Genomic DNA, 13,537 nt, shown 5'->3' on the forward strand with positions numbered 1-13,537 from the left:
TTAGGAAAAGGCTTTTCTGGAGGGGACAGAGAACTTAATTGCTGATGGCTATAAAAGCGCGCCCTGTTTGGGTGCTTTGAATTTTCCAGTGTGGGAAAAGCCGCAGAAGTGTGTATTTCTGTCCAGCTGCAGAGAAATGGGTAATACTGAGCCCTACAATAGCTTGGTTGGTTTTTTTCCCCTGTGTGATGTTTGTAACAGAGTCAACTTCTGATTGTGGGCAGCCCCTGTTTTAGGAACTGTTGCACAGATTGCTTATTGATGCAACTGCTGCCGCGACTCCCGCACTCCCTGCTGCTGTCAAGCTTTTATTACTTGTTCTGAAAAGCTCTCGAAATACGTGCTGAGCTGCGCGGCTCCCCCGAGCCAGGTGGCCACAGCCACTGCCTCCTCGGCTCCTGTTGGCCATGGCTGACTATTTTCAGCAGGATTCGAGTATGTCTGTGTGCTCCTCCTTCCCTTTTAGCCATCTGTTATTTGAGTTTGGGACTCGGAGGCCTTACTGTCTTCCTGCGCTCTGTTTTTTATCACTGTTGACAGTTCTGGATTCACCAATAACAGTACTCAGCGCTTACATCTGGAACGCCCTGAAAACAATGAACTCATTAATCCAGGGCCAAAGGTTTAGAAATAAATGGAACAAGGTCAAGCCTTGGGATCTTTAGTAACGTGATTCGGAGCCTCTCACCTGGCTTCTTGGTGGAGCTGGCGCAGAGGTCGGTGATAATCCAAAACTGCAGAGCGAGCTGGGTGCCCGTGGAAGGGGAACTGCACTCTCAAGTGGAAATACTTGGGGTCTCGTTGCCTGTGGGAGGGAAAGGGACGTCAAGAGTCAACCTAAAGGAACTTCTCACCTTCAGAGGTCGCGCTCTGGAGGTGATGGTTAATTGAGGGAAGTCGTGGAAGTGTGCCTTACTGAGCAACATGCTGCTGCTGGCCCGAGACTAAATGTCTCCAAAGTTTGGGATTGGTTTAAGTGCTTTTTGGTTATTAGCTGGATGTCACTCTTAGAAGCACCTCTTGCCCTGTCTGGAGGGGTTTGCTGCTGCCTCCTGCATTGGGCCAAGGGGACCGGCAGCCCTCAGGACAGGGACTTTCTCAGGCGTGGAGGTTAAACCTGGTGCGTGCTGCTTAAAAACTGCTCTGGGTGTTAGTGCGGCGGTCACGGTGAGAAATGTGTTGGCTTAGGGGAGCCTGAGATTTGCATTCCTCTTAAGTGCGGGGGATTTTGGGGAGCCTGGGTGGTACAATCCCCTTCCTGCTCCCAGATTCCTGTCACTGACCCGTCAGCGGGGTGTTAGCAGAGCTGATGCCCGCAGCGGCTGAGGGTTGGCATGATCCCGGCATCGCCGGAGCTCTGGAGCCAAGGAATGGGAGCGTGGCCCATTTGCATCACAGCTTGTGAGGGAAATAGTGCGGTTTGATATAGCCGGGGTGCGTAAACGGGGATTCCTCTTTGCACATGTGCTTACAGGGTGCACGCATGTGTGTTACGTGGAGTGTTTCTTAATGCCTGCGAAGATTTACGAGATTGGTTAATGAGCGTTGCTTTGCTGTGCAAGTGCAAAGTGTTATTTTCATGGAGAAACCAGCTCGGATGTTCCGTTTAGGCATTCTGCCTTTAAAAAAAGAAAAATATTTTAAAGCTTTCCTTGCAGGCAGAATAACATCTGCTTTTGAGGATTGTTTCTTTCCCTGCAGGGTGGGAAAATCTACAGCCTCGCTAAGGCCACAGAGGAAGAAAACTTGTCAGTTTCCTGGAGCAAACTGCAGTTTGGAGAGGGGGGTGTTTTGCCAGAGCGCCTTTTAGCACCTCGTCGGGCACATTTCTTTTCCCTGGGGGCTGAGGTTTAACACGGCCTTTTCATTTGCCTAGCTTTTGGTTGTATGAATTAATGGGTGTTTCAATGGGAACCACAAGACCTAATTTCTCAGTCGCCATCTTAAAAATTGTGCAGGGACGGAAGTGGGACAGGGAGGTGACCGGAGTGAAACGCTGAAGGCTGTTAAGGCTGGAATAAGGAATGGCGGGGCTTGTTCTGGTCACACACTATGACAATAAAAGGCCACGAGTTCCTCGTGGAGGTAAAGAACCGACAATCTGGGAGGGCGTTCAGGGATTTGCCTCATCGAAGGGTTTCCAGGGGAATATGGGGGTCACTCTCCATCTCATTCCTGGTGAGCTGCTGACCACACAGCCCTCTGCACGTTTCTCGGTAAGTAAATTGTGGCTGTGCCGCCTTCCTGCCCGGCCTGGGGAGCTTGTCCTTTACTGAGTGAGAAAGCAAGTTTTTCCCTGGAAGAAATAAAGAGATTTAAAAATCTCTGTCCTTCTGTGCAGCAGTGCCGTCCCAATGCGGCCTCGGGAGAGGCACCTTTCCTCCAGCGCTGGAACCATGGCAGGGAAGGGACCTGCTATATCGTTAGGTGGACGAATTTCATCGTTCTTTGGCAACAAACGAATGTGGTGACAATGGTGACCTGGTCCAGCCAGCCTTGGTGATCAGTCCGCTCCTCCCTTTCCCTGTGGGAAGGCTCCGAGGATCTCCTGGGCTGTAGGAAAGGGGAGGCAGTAAGGATGCTGTGCTGGGGAGCTTTGACTGCCTTTGCTGTCTTCCAGATGGAGAGATAGATCCGCAGCACTTGGGAGCTCACCTTCCCCAAACGCTGAGTTTGCCATTTGTTATCCACAAACAACATGTTTTTCCGTGCAGGAAATGGATTTTTCAGAAATTCCAGCGTGTTATGGAAAGAAAACGCTCCTGGAGTTTTTAATGCAGGTCATTCTTTTTTGGTGTAGCGGTTAAAACGTGATGTCTGTAACTTTGAAATGAATATTTGTATGCATCTGTCAACGGGTACAATTCACATAGCCGCTCACAGGAGAAGGGATCTTAACCGCATTTCTGATTTTAGGCTGTATCGTGATAATGCCGGGGATTGATGTCGCGCTGGAGATTTTTCTCCAGTTTCCACCTTTTGCCACTAAATGAGCGGCAGAGATTTCCCAGCTAGACAGGCAGTGAGCTCTACGCAGGAATGTGAGCGCGGATCCAACGTTGACGGGAATTAAATTACGTTGTTCAGAGGTTCCTCCTTTTAATGAAAGTCTGGAAAAGTGAAAAAGGAGGTGCCTTTCTCCTTTGGGATTGCTGTTGTGGCAGAGGGGATGGAAACAACCCACGGGGGTTTTGCTCCGCTCCTGGCTTTGGCTTGGAAAAAGCCCTGAACGGTTTGATCCCTGTGGGGCCAACTCTGAGCAGGGTGAGGGGCAGCTGTGCCAGGAGATCCAGAGGGTCCATCTCCACAGCTTCCGTGTCCAGTGAGCAGTTTCCCCGAAAGGAGGGAAATTCTGGGAGAATGGGGAGCGGTGTGTGATGATGAGGGCGGTGAGGAAGGCTAAAGGATGATCTCAATGATTTTAACTTGTGCTGTTTTTTCTATACATCTTTTGGGCAGAATGGATGGGGACTTTGGGTTTAGCCGAAGAAGGATAACCCTAAAATCAGCGTTGGGCCGTGAGTTCCGGCCCAGCGGTCAGAATAACCGCAAACCCTGGGGAAAAGGGGCTGAGGAGCGGGTGCATGGTTGGTTCGGCACCGGGGCTCTGCCAGTCCTTGCTGTTGCTGTTGACCTGCTCCCCATGGCTTGGCCAGTTCTCCCACTGCCCCGCAGCGCTGCAGAGGGTAACAGAGGGGTTATTTTGGCTGGAGTATACCCCCGTGCTTGCCAGAAATGGCCAGTGCTAGCCCAGGCTGGGCTTGCCACTCAGGCTGACCTCATGATGCCGGTTGCCGGCCTCCCGCGTTCTACACAACATTCCAACGGTGGTCTTGGCCCACCGTCGCAGCTCTTCTGCTGCTGGCTGTCGGTCTCAGAGTGAACCTCGCCAGTTTGCTCAGCGTTTGAGGAAGGAAGCGGCAATTTTCTTGCCTGATGGGGCGCAAAAGGGCTCACGTGGTGGAACGGTAATGCTGTTGGTGGCGAGAAGGGGCTGTGGGAGTTGTTAGAGGGCAGTTGGTGATGCTGTGCTGGGAAATAACTGCCGTACCTGACACGTCCCCTCCTTCGAAGCGGGTGCGTGCTAGCGTGCTGTTCCCAGCTCTCCTTCCTCACCTCCTCTGCCTTAACAATTTCAGACACGTCAACGTCGGCAGTGAATTTCAGGCCGAGATCCCAGACCTCCAGGACAGATCCCGGTTGGAGGAGGAGGAGGAGGGAGCGTCGCTAGTGTGGAAGCCCTGGGGAGACATCGCAACGAACCCGGAAACACAGGACAGAGGTTTCTCTTAACGCTTTTCTTCCCAGGTCCCCCCCGAGATACTAAGGGTCGAAAACTGCACGTTTTCACAGCAGCTGTTTGTCCGTTGGGACCCTCTCCCTCTTTTCCTTGACAGCATTCGTGGCTGGTAGCACCCGAGGGTGGCTCAGATCTGGTGGGACAGTGAACAGATAACAACCGGTGGTGCTCTGAGTCGCGTCCTCTGGGAGAGACGGTCAGGGGCGTTTGTAGCTGTCCCACGTCAGCTGCAGCGACCTCGGGAGAGGGGAGATCTGTCTCTGGAGCTACCGGTCCCAAAGCTGCTCTGAAGGGAGAGAGAGCGATACCGGATAACCTGCCTCTTTTTCGGTGCCTTTTCTGGGTCTCCAGTCTGTCTGCTCTGTTTGCCCTCTGCCTTGTATCGCACTTTTTCTCCTTTCTTGACGAAAACTGACTTTCTGTTGGTTTTTGTTGCATTTCTAGTGACAAATCTGCTCAACTTCGCCTGCTCCAATGTCATGCCAGGGGGAAGAGCCAACCTGGAGCATGCCTTGCACCGCCTGCATGAAGCTCTGGTAAGAAGCAGCTCTTTTCGAATTCCTACTGGACTAGGAAATATTCTCATCAACTGCCGTGGGCGGAGGTGACCCCGACATGCTGTTGCTGAGCATCGACTGAGTACCATCTTCCCACAGTGGGCTGAAGAGTTGATCTTTTGGCCCCTGCTGAGGGGGAATCTAAGTCTTGTTCTCTGAACTCCTGCAGGAGGGTCTGGAGATGTTGCAGTCTGGGGCACCCCAGCGACCTGAATCCCATCCCCTGGCTGATTATCATTACGCAGGTAAACTGGAAGCAGAGCTTGTTGCTTCTCCGGGAATGCGAGCGGGTACTGCCGTTCCCTTTGTTCTGATTGAAAGAAGTGATTTTTAGAAACGTGCGAGCAGCGGTTCGTGTTCTTTGGGGCAGGGAAGTAGTCTTTTTAATCTGTTCTGGGGGCCTTTTGGCACGGGGAATGCCTCGTCCCTGTGTTCTAGCCTGCTGCTGTCCCTTGCGGTGACACCCCACGCCGCCCAACGCTCCTCCTTTCCCTCGCGCCCCGGCTTTACTGCGTGCAGGGCTTGCTCTGCTGGCAGCCATAACTGCTCGTGCTAACAAACTGCCTGCGGTGTTGGCTAATTGCTTTCCGAAGGAGGAGACATGTGGACGCGTGACAAATACATCGTGCGCGTTTCCGTGAGGTTGCAAGGGGTCTAATCGTTTGCACGTGGCTGTTTCTTCCCAGGCTCAGACACTTGGACGCCCCTGGAGGAGCAGTTGTTTAAAGAGGCTTTTTATGTGCATAAGAAGAATTTCCACCTGATCCAGAAGAAGGTAAAGCCGTTAGACCGAGGCGGGTCACGTGTTGGTAGCGTGGAGGGGAGTTTTAACCCAGAAAAGTCGTCTTTTGAATGGTGCGTTGGAATCCTGTCCTTGGGATGCTGCTTCATGCTAAAAAGATACCAGTACAAGACATAATTGGCTCTAATGTCTACCGAATTTGCACGAATATCAACCGAATATTTAATCTCTCCAGTACAAAATACAGGAAATACTAGAAGAAAACTGACACGTTCCGCTGACCATCGGCATGAAACGTACAGTTCTGCCCTCCCAAGGCTTCTTTACGGCCCTTTCAGAAGAAGGGGGCTCGTTTTCGGCCTGATCTCACCCGTGCGTTGTGCTGTGGGAACCGCAGACACAGGGGAGGACAAACAGCGCTGGATAGATCCATCCTGGGTCTGTGCCTTCAGCGTTTTCCTGCGGTATTTCCCTCATCGATCGCTTCTGGTTTTCTCCCGACAGATTCAGACGAAGACCGTGGCCCAGTGCGTGGAATATTACTACACCTGGAAAAAACACGTCAGGTTTGGCGCCACCCGACCAGGATGGACAGCCAAAAGGCTGCAGCGAGGCACGGATGAGGTGGAGGAGGCTGAAGAGAAGGTAGGAAAACTGCTGGGGTGGGTGCGAGATGCTGCTCCTCCATGGACGCATTGTCCCGGGCTCTGGGAAACGATCCCCTTTGCATTAAACTTGCTGCTGCTGATTTTTGGGGATGTTCTGTAACGTCCCAGTACTCCGTCAAAGGAACTGTTGGTGACCCACCTCTGCGCGGGTGTTGCCAAAACCTTCCTTGACAGGAAATGGGACTTTGGCTCACAGAAACACATATTATTTAGGGTTTTTTTTGGTGGTAGACACCGGGTAACCATGTCCCTTCAGTGCTCAGTAATTCTACGTTTTAAACCCATTTTACAGACTTTTGTGGAGGAAAGTGCTGTTCCGCTGAGGACGGTAGAAATAATACGGTTTTTCTTTCACCATCTGTCTTTGCACCCCATCCTCCCCGTCGAGTTTCAGCATTTTTTGGGCTGTTTTAGTGTTCGGAGGAGCTCACTGGGGCAGGCTGGGGCAGATAGAACGCGTTCCACCCAGCACACAAATAAACCCCTCAGTGTCTGGGCCGTCTGGGGATGTTTCCAGCCAGTTTTTCACTTTAGCTGTCCCCCTTGCTGAGGAGATGGAGAAATGAGCACAGGTTGTCTTCTTTACAGGCTGGTTGCAGCCCGAAGAAGAGGCGCCGGCTCGGGTCCACCAAGAAGCAGAAGAGCAGCGAAAAGACACCCCGTGGCACAGGCAGTCCCTCCCGCCATCCCGGGGACGCTCCGTGCGGGGCTGGAGGCGCAGGCGATGTGGCTGGGTTTCCCTGCGGGCAGTGTGGTGTGGAAGGTGAGCCGCTCGTTTTTTCTTCTCGAAACCTGCTGATCTGGGCTCAAACCGATGGAGACTCGGCATTTCCATCCTCCTCCCATCTCCTCCGCACTCGGAGCTCCTCCGTCTCCCGCTGACTGCAGCCACAAGGGTCTCTCTCTCTCTCTCTCTCCCTTTGAAGGCCCTTTCCTCCCATTACAGGCCTGGGGCGGTTCATCTCCTCGGGCGAGAATCCCAGCGTTTCTCGTTTTTTTTTGGCTGAGAAAAAGGTTCCACTGAAGTTCCTTCTTGCGGTTTGCGGCCCGAGGGCTCCCGCGCTACGGTCGCTTGTGCCACGCAGAGCCACTTGAGTTTCAGTCTGACCCGATTTTAAGCCGTCTCGCCGTTACTTCTCTTATTTTAATCCCTAATGATCTGCCGTGTTTAACCACTGAGGTCCCACCCACCTGGGGGTACTGGCACAAGCTGTATGGCACCACGCAGCAAAACAGACCAGAAGCTCACAAAAGTAGAAATAATGAAATGTCATCTAATGATTTTTTTTTTTTTTTTTAAAAAAAAAAAAAGGAATTAAAAAATCCCTGTTTGTTTTCTCCCTTCCAGGGTGTTTGGGACAGTCAACGGGAGGAATGCGCACGTGAAATACCATCGCCTGCAGGAGGATCGGAAGGCCCCAGAGGAGTCTTTAAAGGGCGGCGAAGCCGGCAGAAGCCCAGAGGGTGACCGCCTCTAGTTGGCAACTGGGCAACTGCCGGTTCAGCCCGGCAACCAGGTCCCTTTCCTGCTCTGGGAAAACCCACCCACCATCTCTCGCCTCCGGCAGCACCTGAGCTCTGCGGAGGGTCCACCACCACGAGGTCGCCCCCACTCACGAAAGACCCACAAGATGAGAATGGCAGAGAAAGAGTTATATTTAATAGTGTTTCCCCCTTAGGTAATAGTCCCGTGTAGGTTTTAGGTCTTAGCTAGCCATCCTTTAGGTCTTAGTTTTAGGCTTTAGTGTTCTTCTGATAGGAGTGAGGTTTGTTGTTCTGGTACGAGTCAGGATGTTTATCTTGTTATAGGAGTAAGTGGGGGGGGTTATGTGTTGTTCTCCTTAATTTATTACATTGGGTTGTTGAACGTTCCAGTCCTGGGGCTGCTCTTGCTGGGTTTGTGCTGTAAATAACTGAAGCCGTCAAAACCCGTTCCACACGGTTGATGGTGCAAAGTGAAGGAGAACCCGGGCCCGTGCCGTGTTGTGCTGTTCCTTGGTCGGTTTTCCCACCGGAGAGCGCCACGGCACCGCCGTGACAGAGCCGGCAGCAGGATTGGGGCCGGTAAAGGCATTGGATGGTCGTGAGGCCTCTGGGTTATCTGCCAGAGTCGGTGTTGGCCTTTCGTGCTGCGCTGTAGCGCCCATCGGTGTTTGATTGCACAAATAACGCGGCTTTCGGCAGTGAAAATGGCAGTTGGATTAGTCCAGGGAATGACATTGGAGTTTGCCCTGACCGGATGGCTGCAAAGGTTTTTGTCATCATAGTGAGTTTTGTTCGAATGTCTTAAGAGTCTCGTTATCAAGCAATTATCTCAATCTTATGTATTAGTGATACGGGATAGAAAATGAGGCTCATCCAAGTACAGAAAGACTTGGATAAGTCTCAAAGGGGGGAATTGTTGTAGTAAAACGGACATCAACTAGGAAAATTAAATGTCATTGAAGCAACAAAGGAAACCTGCTGCTGCTCAAGTCCTCTCTACTGCCCCAACGCCATTTCTTGACCTCATCTTCACATAGAGAAATAGTTACTGGACACGATTTATCTATGGTTCAGTTAAGGAACTACCCAGCAGGCGATGGAGCACTGTTGAGAAGCAGGGGGTTCCTGTCGAGAGAGCCATGAACTGTAGGCCTGGTCAGCAAACCCCGAAAGCCACTCGGAAGTGCCAAGATGAGAGGAAAAGCAGGTAAAAGGGAGTTCCGGCAGGGGGAGATGGTGACCACCCACTCATTGACCACCTCCCCAAACGGTACCACCTACTCAAAAGAAGGAAAAAAAAGACAGAGTCTGCGCACTCCTTTACATGGGAAGCAAAGAAATCTCGACCAGTCATTAGAGGGAATGACAGGGAATATGTATTAATTGTTCGAATATGTAATAATCAATGAATAAAAGTGGAGATTTTTGGAACTAAGGTGTGAGCGCTCCTGTTTTGGGACAAGCAGCCCATTTCTGCGCGTTAATGGCATAAACTTAGAAATACCTCTGCTCTGTGTGTGTGAAAAAAGGGGAAAAGGGCTTCACTGAGAGGTTCAAATTAACAATTTATTTGGACTTCGCTCACAGGTCCAATACGTCACTATTGCAAGTTCTGTGTGTGCGATGGCGATTACACTATTGCGGTTTAAAAGAAATTAGCGGGATCCACTATTGCGAGCTACAAATGCCCCCGACAAGTAGCAACACAAACCACAAGGGCGCTAGATATTAATGCCTTAGAAGAGTGCACCAGTCACAAACTCAATCGCATGCCCTATACCGTACGGATGTTTCTTAGTCACTTACCCTCTCTCTCTCAGGTGAGGTCGCTCCATCCCGGGGAAGTTACCCTGTACAGCGTCCTGGATGGGGGGGACGGATCTCCGAGGGGCCAGCTGTATCCTTGGAGGATTCCCCATTTGTCTCCCCAGACCCTGCGGTTTATATTTCCTGACTCGGTGATTGTGCAGGATTATGCCCGAGTGGATTACACTGTCTGGGATATTTCCCTCTGGTGGTGCCATAGAGAAGTCTCTGTTGCCAATTTGTGATGTCCGGCGCTCAACGTCACGGGAAGAGTGGTGGGATGGGACTCGGGGCATTTTGTTTGTTAAGGGCCATTTGGTTTTGGTTGTTCTGTGCCATCTTGAGATAAGCCCGGGCTGAGCTGTTTTGCAGCTCCCCCCACGTTCTCTCTGCACAGCCAAGGCACGGCGGGGATGGAGCTGAGTGGGATGGCAGCTCCCTGCCTCTCACCTCTGGTGCTCTGAAACCGGCTTGGCTGGCTGCTCCCACACAGGGAGGCGTGTGCATCACGAAGCCCGCACTAAAGCGGGGTGGGGGCAGTTGGTTAGCAAAGCCAAAGTGGTTATTAATGGTGGTTAATGGCACACTAATTACGCCCGTGTAATGCGGAAGCTCAGATGCCCCCTAACCACCCCCCCCCCCGGTGCTTCTCTAGCCAGGGGAGCGCTGGGCGTCCCCCCCGCAGGAGAGGAGCGCACCTCCGGGGTGGGTGGAAGGGCGTCACCCTCTTGTGGTTCGCTCCAGGTAAACGAACTGCAAAACTTAACCAGCGCGGCAGTCATTGTGCCACGAGACCAAACCCCAGACGAGAATGAGGAGGTCATCGTTAAAATCATTGGGCATTTCTTTGCCAGGCAGGTACGGTTTGGCCATGGCTTTACCTGATCTTCCCCGGCCGCTTTCATCCACCGAGGAAAGGCGTGGGGCTTGCTGAGCCCAGCACCACCCGAGCACCCTGCCACTCTTCTTTTGGGTGGTCCCTGTGCCCCCAAGAGGCACTGAAGGTGTTTCGGTAGCTTCCCCCCGGCTGTGCAAGTGCTGAAATTGAAGATTGGCTCGATTGAGCTAAAAATGTGTGTTCTAGAGGCCGTGCAGAGCAGCGCCCAGGGTGTGAATGGACTCCTCTGTGCAGGCAAAGCCACCCGCATCCCACCTGGGTGCATCTTCCATAACTGCACAGCGCAAGATGAGGGAAATGCTCCAGCAGGTGAAGCAGCAGGAGCAGAAACACGCTCCGGGAGCCCCGGCCTCGCAGCACAGCAAGGGAGGCTCCCGCCGTGCCGCCCAGCACCGCCCGATGACTGTAACCCCGCCGCCAGACATCCCCCCCCCCTCCCCCACCCCCAGCAGGTCAGGGGAGCAAACCAAAGACCCCCCCAAACACACAGCCCCCCATTCCCCGCGGCGCTGCAAGGATGCACAGCCGAGGGGTACGGGGAGGGCTCTCTCCATCCCACAGCCTCCCCCTTCCTCCTCCCTCGCCTCCCGACGCTATCCCTTTCGTTGGACTAACGTGGGCAGGTTTGGGTACCTCAGCACCTCACGCTTGTGTCTCCCTTTTAGAGATTTTGTGTGCCTTGGAAACCTGAGAGTTGGAGGGGTATTTTTATTAATTTTCTAATAAAAAAAGAACCGAGTTGGACAAAACGATGGGAATAGGCAGCACTCTGGTCATTCTCTCCGGGGCGTTGTGGAGGAAGGCTGCCAGTCTTCCTCCCAGTGTACTTTTCCCCGTTGGCTCCAGACTGCTGCTGGGGCTGAGCTCTGAGCCGCCAGAGCGGTTCTCAGCAGACGGTCACTCGGCGCAGACAATGAGGCCCTGAATAGCCCTTCCTGTGCTCTTGATGGCTCCGGACGGCTCTGCTCCTCTGCTGCTTCTAAGGTGGGGCTGCCCCAGTGCCCTCACTCAGGAGCCTTTTGTCTGTGCAGGTCTCACTTGTGACAGGGGGTGGGGGTGTTGCCAAACTAACTGCTGTGTTGCGATGTGTGAGTGGGTGTTCCTGCCCGTGTCAGTGCCAGAGCTCTTCCGTAGGCTCCTTCTGCCAGCGGAGAGCCAGGGGCCGCTCCTTCGGGAGAGAGCTTGTTTAAAGAGAGGAAAAAAAAAAAAAGGGGGGGGGGGGCCGGAATTGTGGGAAAAGAAAAAAGGGGAAAAAGAGAAAAAAAGGGGAAAAAAGTGAAAAAAGGAGAAAAGTGAAAACGGGGGAAAAGGTGGAAACAGAGAAAAAAGGGGGGGGGAAGCAAAAAAAAAGGGAAAAAGCAAAAAGGGGAAAAAGAGAAAAAAGGAGGGGGAAGCAAAAAACAAAAGGGAGAAAGAAGAAAACCCCACATATTAAAAAAGAAAGGTAGAAAGGAAAAAAAAAAAAAACAAACAAACCAAGGATGGAAAGTGGGAACAGCCGCCGGGCAGGAGGAGGGACAGGAGCCGGGTGAGGGGGGAGGGGGGGGGAGGTGGCGGTGCCAGCGCCGGCCCCGGGGGCTGCGACACCACGTTTTTGTCTTCTACTGCAAAGTGTTCTGTGAAAAACAACCAACCAAATCCCACCCACCGACAACATCAAAAACCAAAGAGAAATCTCTCCAGCTCACAGGAGCCTGAGCTCGCTCTCCGTTGCTCTCTTTCCAGTGTCTCGGGGGGGTCACGGCCGAGCTGAGATTGGGGGTGGTGGTGGTGGGAGTTTGCCCCATGGCTGTGATGGGGGGAGAAGGGGTGGGTGGGGAGTGGGGGATGTGGTGTGGGGTTTTTTTGGGGTGGTGGTTTTTTGCCAGGCGCAGCTTTACCCAGTGGCTCGGGGAGGTGTTGGCATCAGGAAGCCTGTGCTAAAGCGGGGTGGGGGCCTCGCCGCAGTTGGTTAGCAGAGCCAAAGTGGTTACTAATGGTTACTAACGGCACAGTAATTAGGCCCGTGTAATGGGGAAGCTCAGATGCCCCCTAACCACCCCCCCCCGGTGCTTCTCTAGCCAGGCGAGTGCTGGGCGTCCCCCCCGCAGGAGAGGAGCGCACCTCCGGGGTGGGTGGAAGGGCGTCACCCAACGGGGAGAGGACCAAGATGGGGCTTGGGTGTCCCTTGGGGTGGCCGTGTGGCGGGGTAGGGCTGCTGGGGGCTGCCACGACGAGGGACACCCCCACGCCTTTCTCCATGGCTCCCAGAGCTCTGCTCCCTCCCTCCCTCCCTCCCACCCATCCAGTGCCACCGGAGAGGTGGTGTCCCCCCTCCCGGGGTGGGCAGGGGCTGGTGCCACCCCATCTAACACCTCAACGCACCAAAGCACCTCACTGGGGGAGGGACTCTGCGCCTGGTAGCCCCGTGCGCCCCAGCACTGTAAGGATGGGGCTGAGCCCCCACCACTGCTACCCTGTGCAAACCAAAGACCCCTCCCAAAACCACCCCCCCTCCCCCATTCCCTGCGGCGCTGCGAGGATGCACCACCGAAGGGTACGGGGAGGGCTCTCTCCAACCCACAGCCTCCCCATTCCTCCTCCCTCGCCTCCCGACGCCATCCGTTTTGTTAGACTAACACAGGCAGAGAGAAAGAGAGGTTTTATTATTCTTTTTTTTCTTTTAATTTTTTATTTGATATTTCCTAAAAGCCACCGGTTTTTCATCCCAGGCATGGCCAGAGGAGCTCGCCCAGCGTTGGGGGGGGGGAGGTTGGGCTGCGGCACACAGCACAGCAGCTCATCAGTTTTTACAATCAATGTAACGATAACGAAACTAGCGGCTATTTTTAAGTTTTGCAAGGATTTTAATTCTTTATTTATTTCATTTCAGAGGGGGCAGGGGCAGGAGGGGGACGTTTGTTTTTTAGCAAAAGCCGGCTTTTCTAGAGGTTAAAGGAAAGGCCGTCCTCGGCTGTAAATGCTCCCCTCCAGCGTCCTGGATGGGGGGGACGGATCTCCGAGGGGCCAGCTGTATCCTTGGAGGATTCCCCATTTGTCTCCCCAGACCCTGTGGTTTATATTTCCTGACTCGGTGAGGGT

This window comes from Vanellus vanellus, assembly GCF_965231255.1.
Source record: "Vanellus vanellus genome assembly, contig: HAP1_SCAFFOLD_67, whole genome shotgun sequence".
Lineage (NCBI taxonomy): Eukaryota > Metazoa > Chordata > Aves > Charadriiformes > Charadriidae > Vanellus > Vanellus vanellus.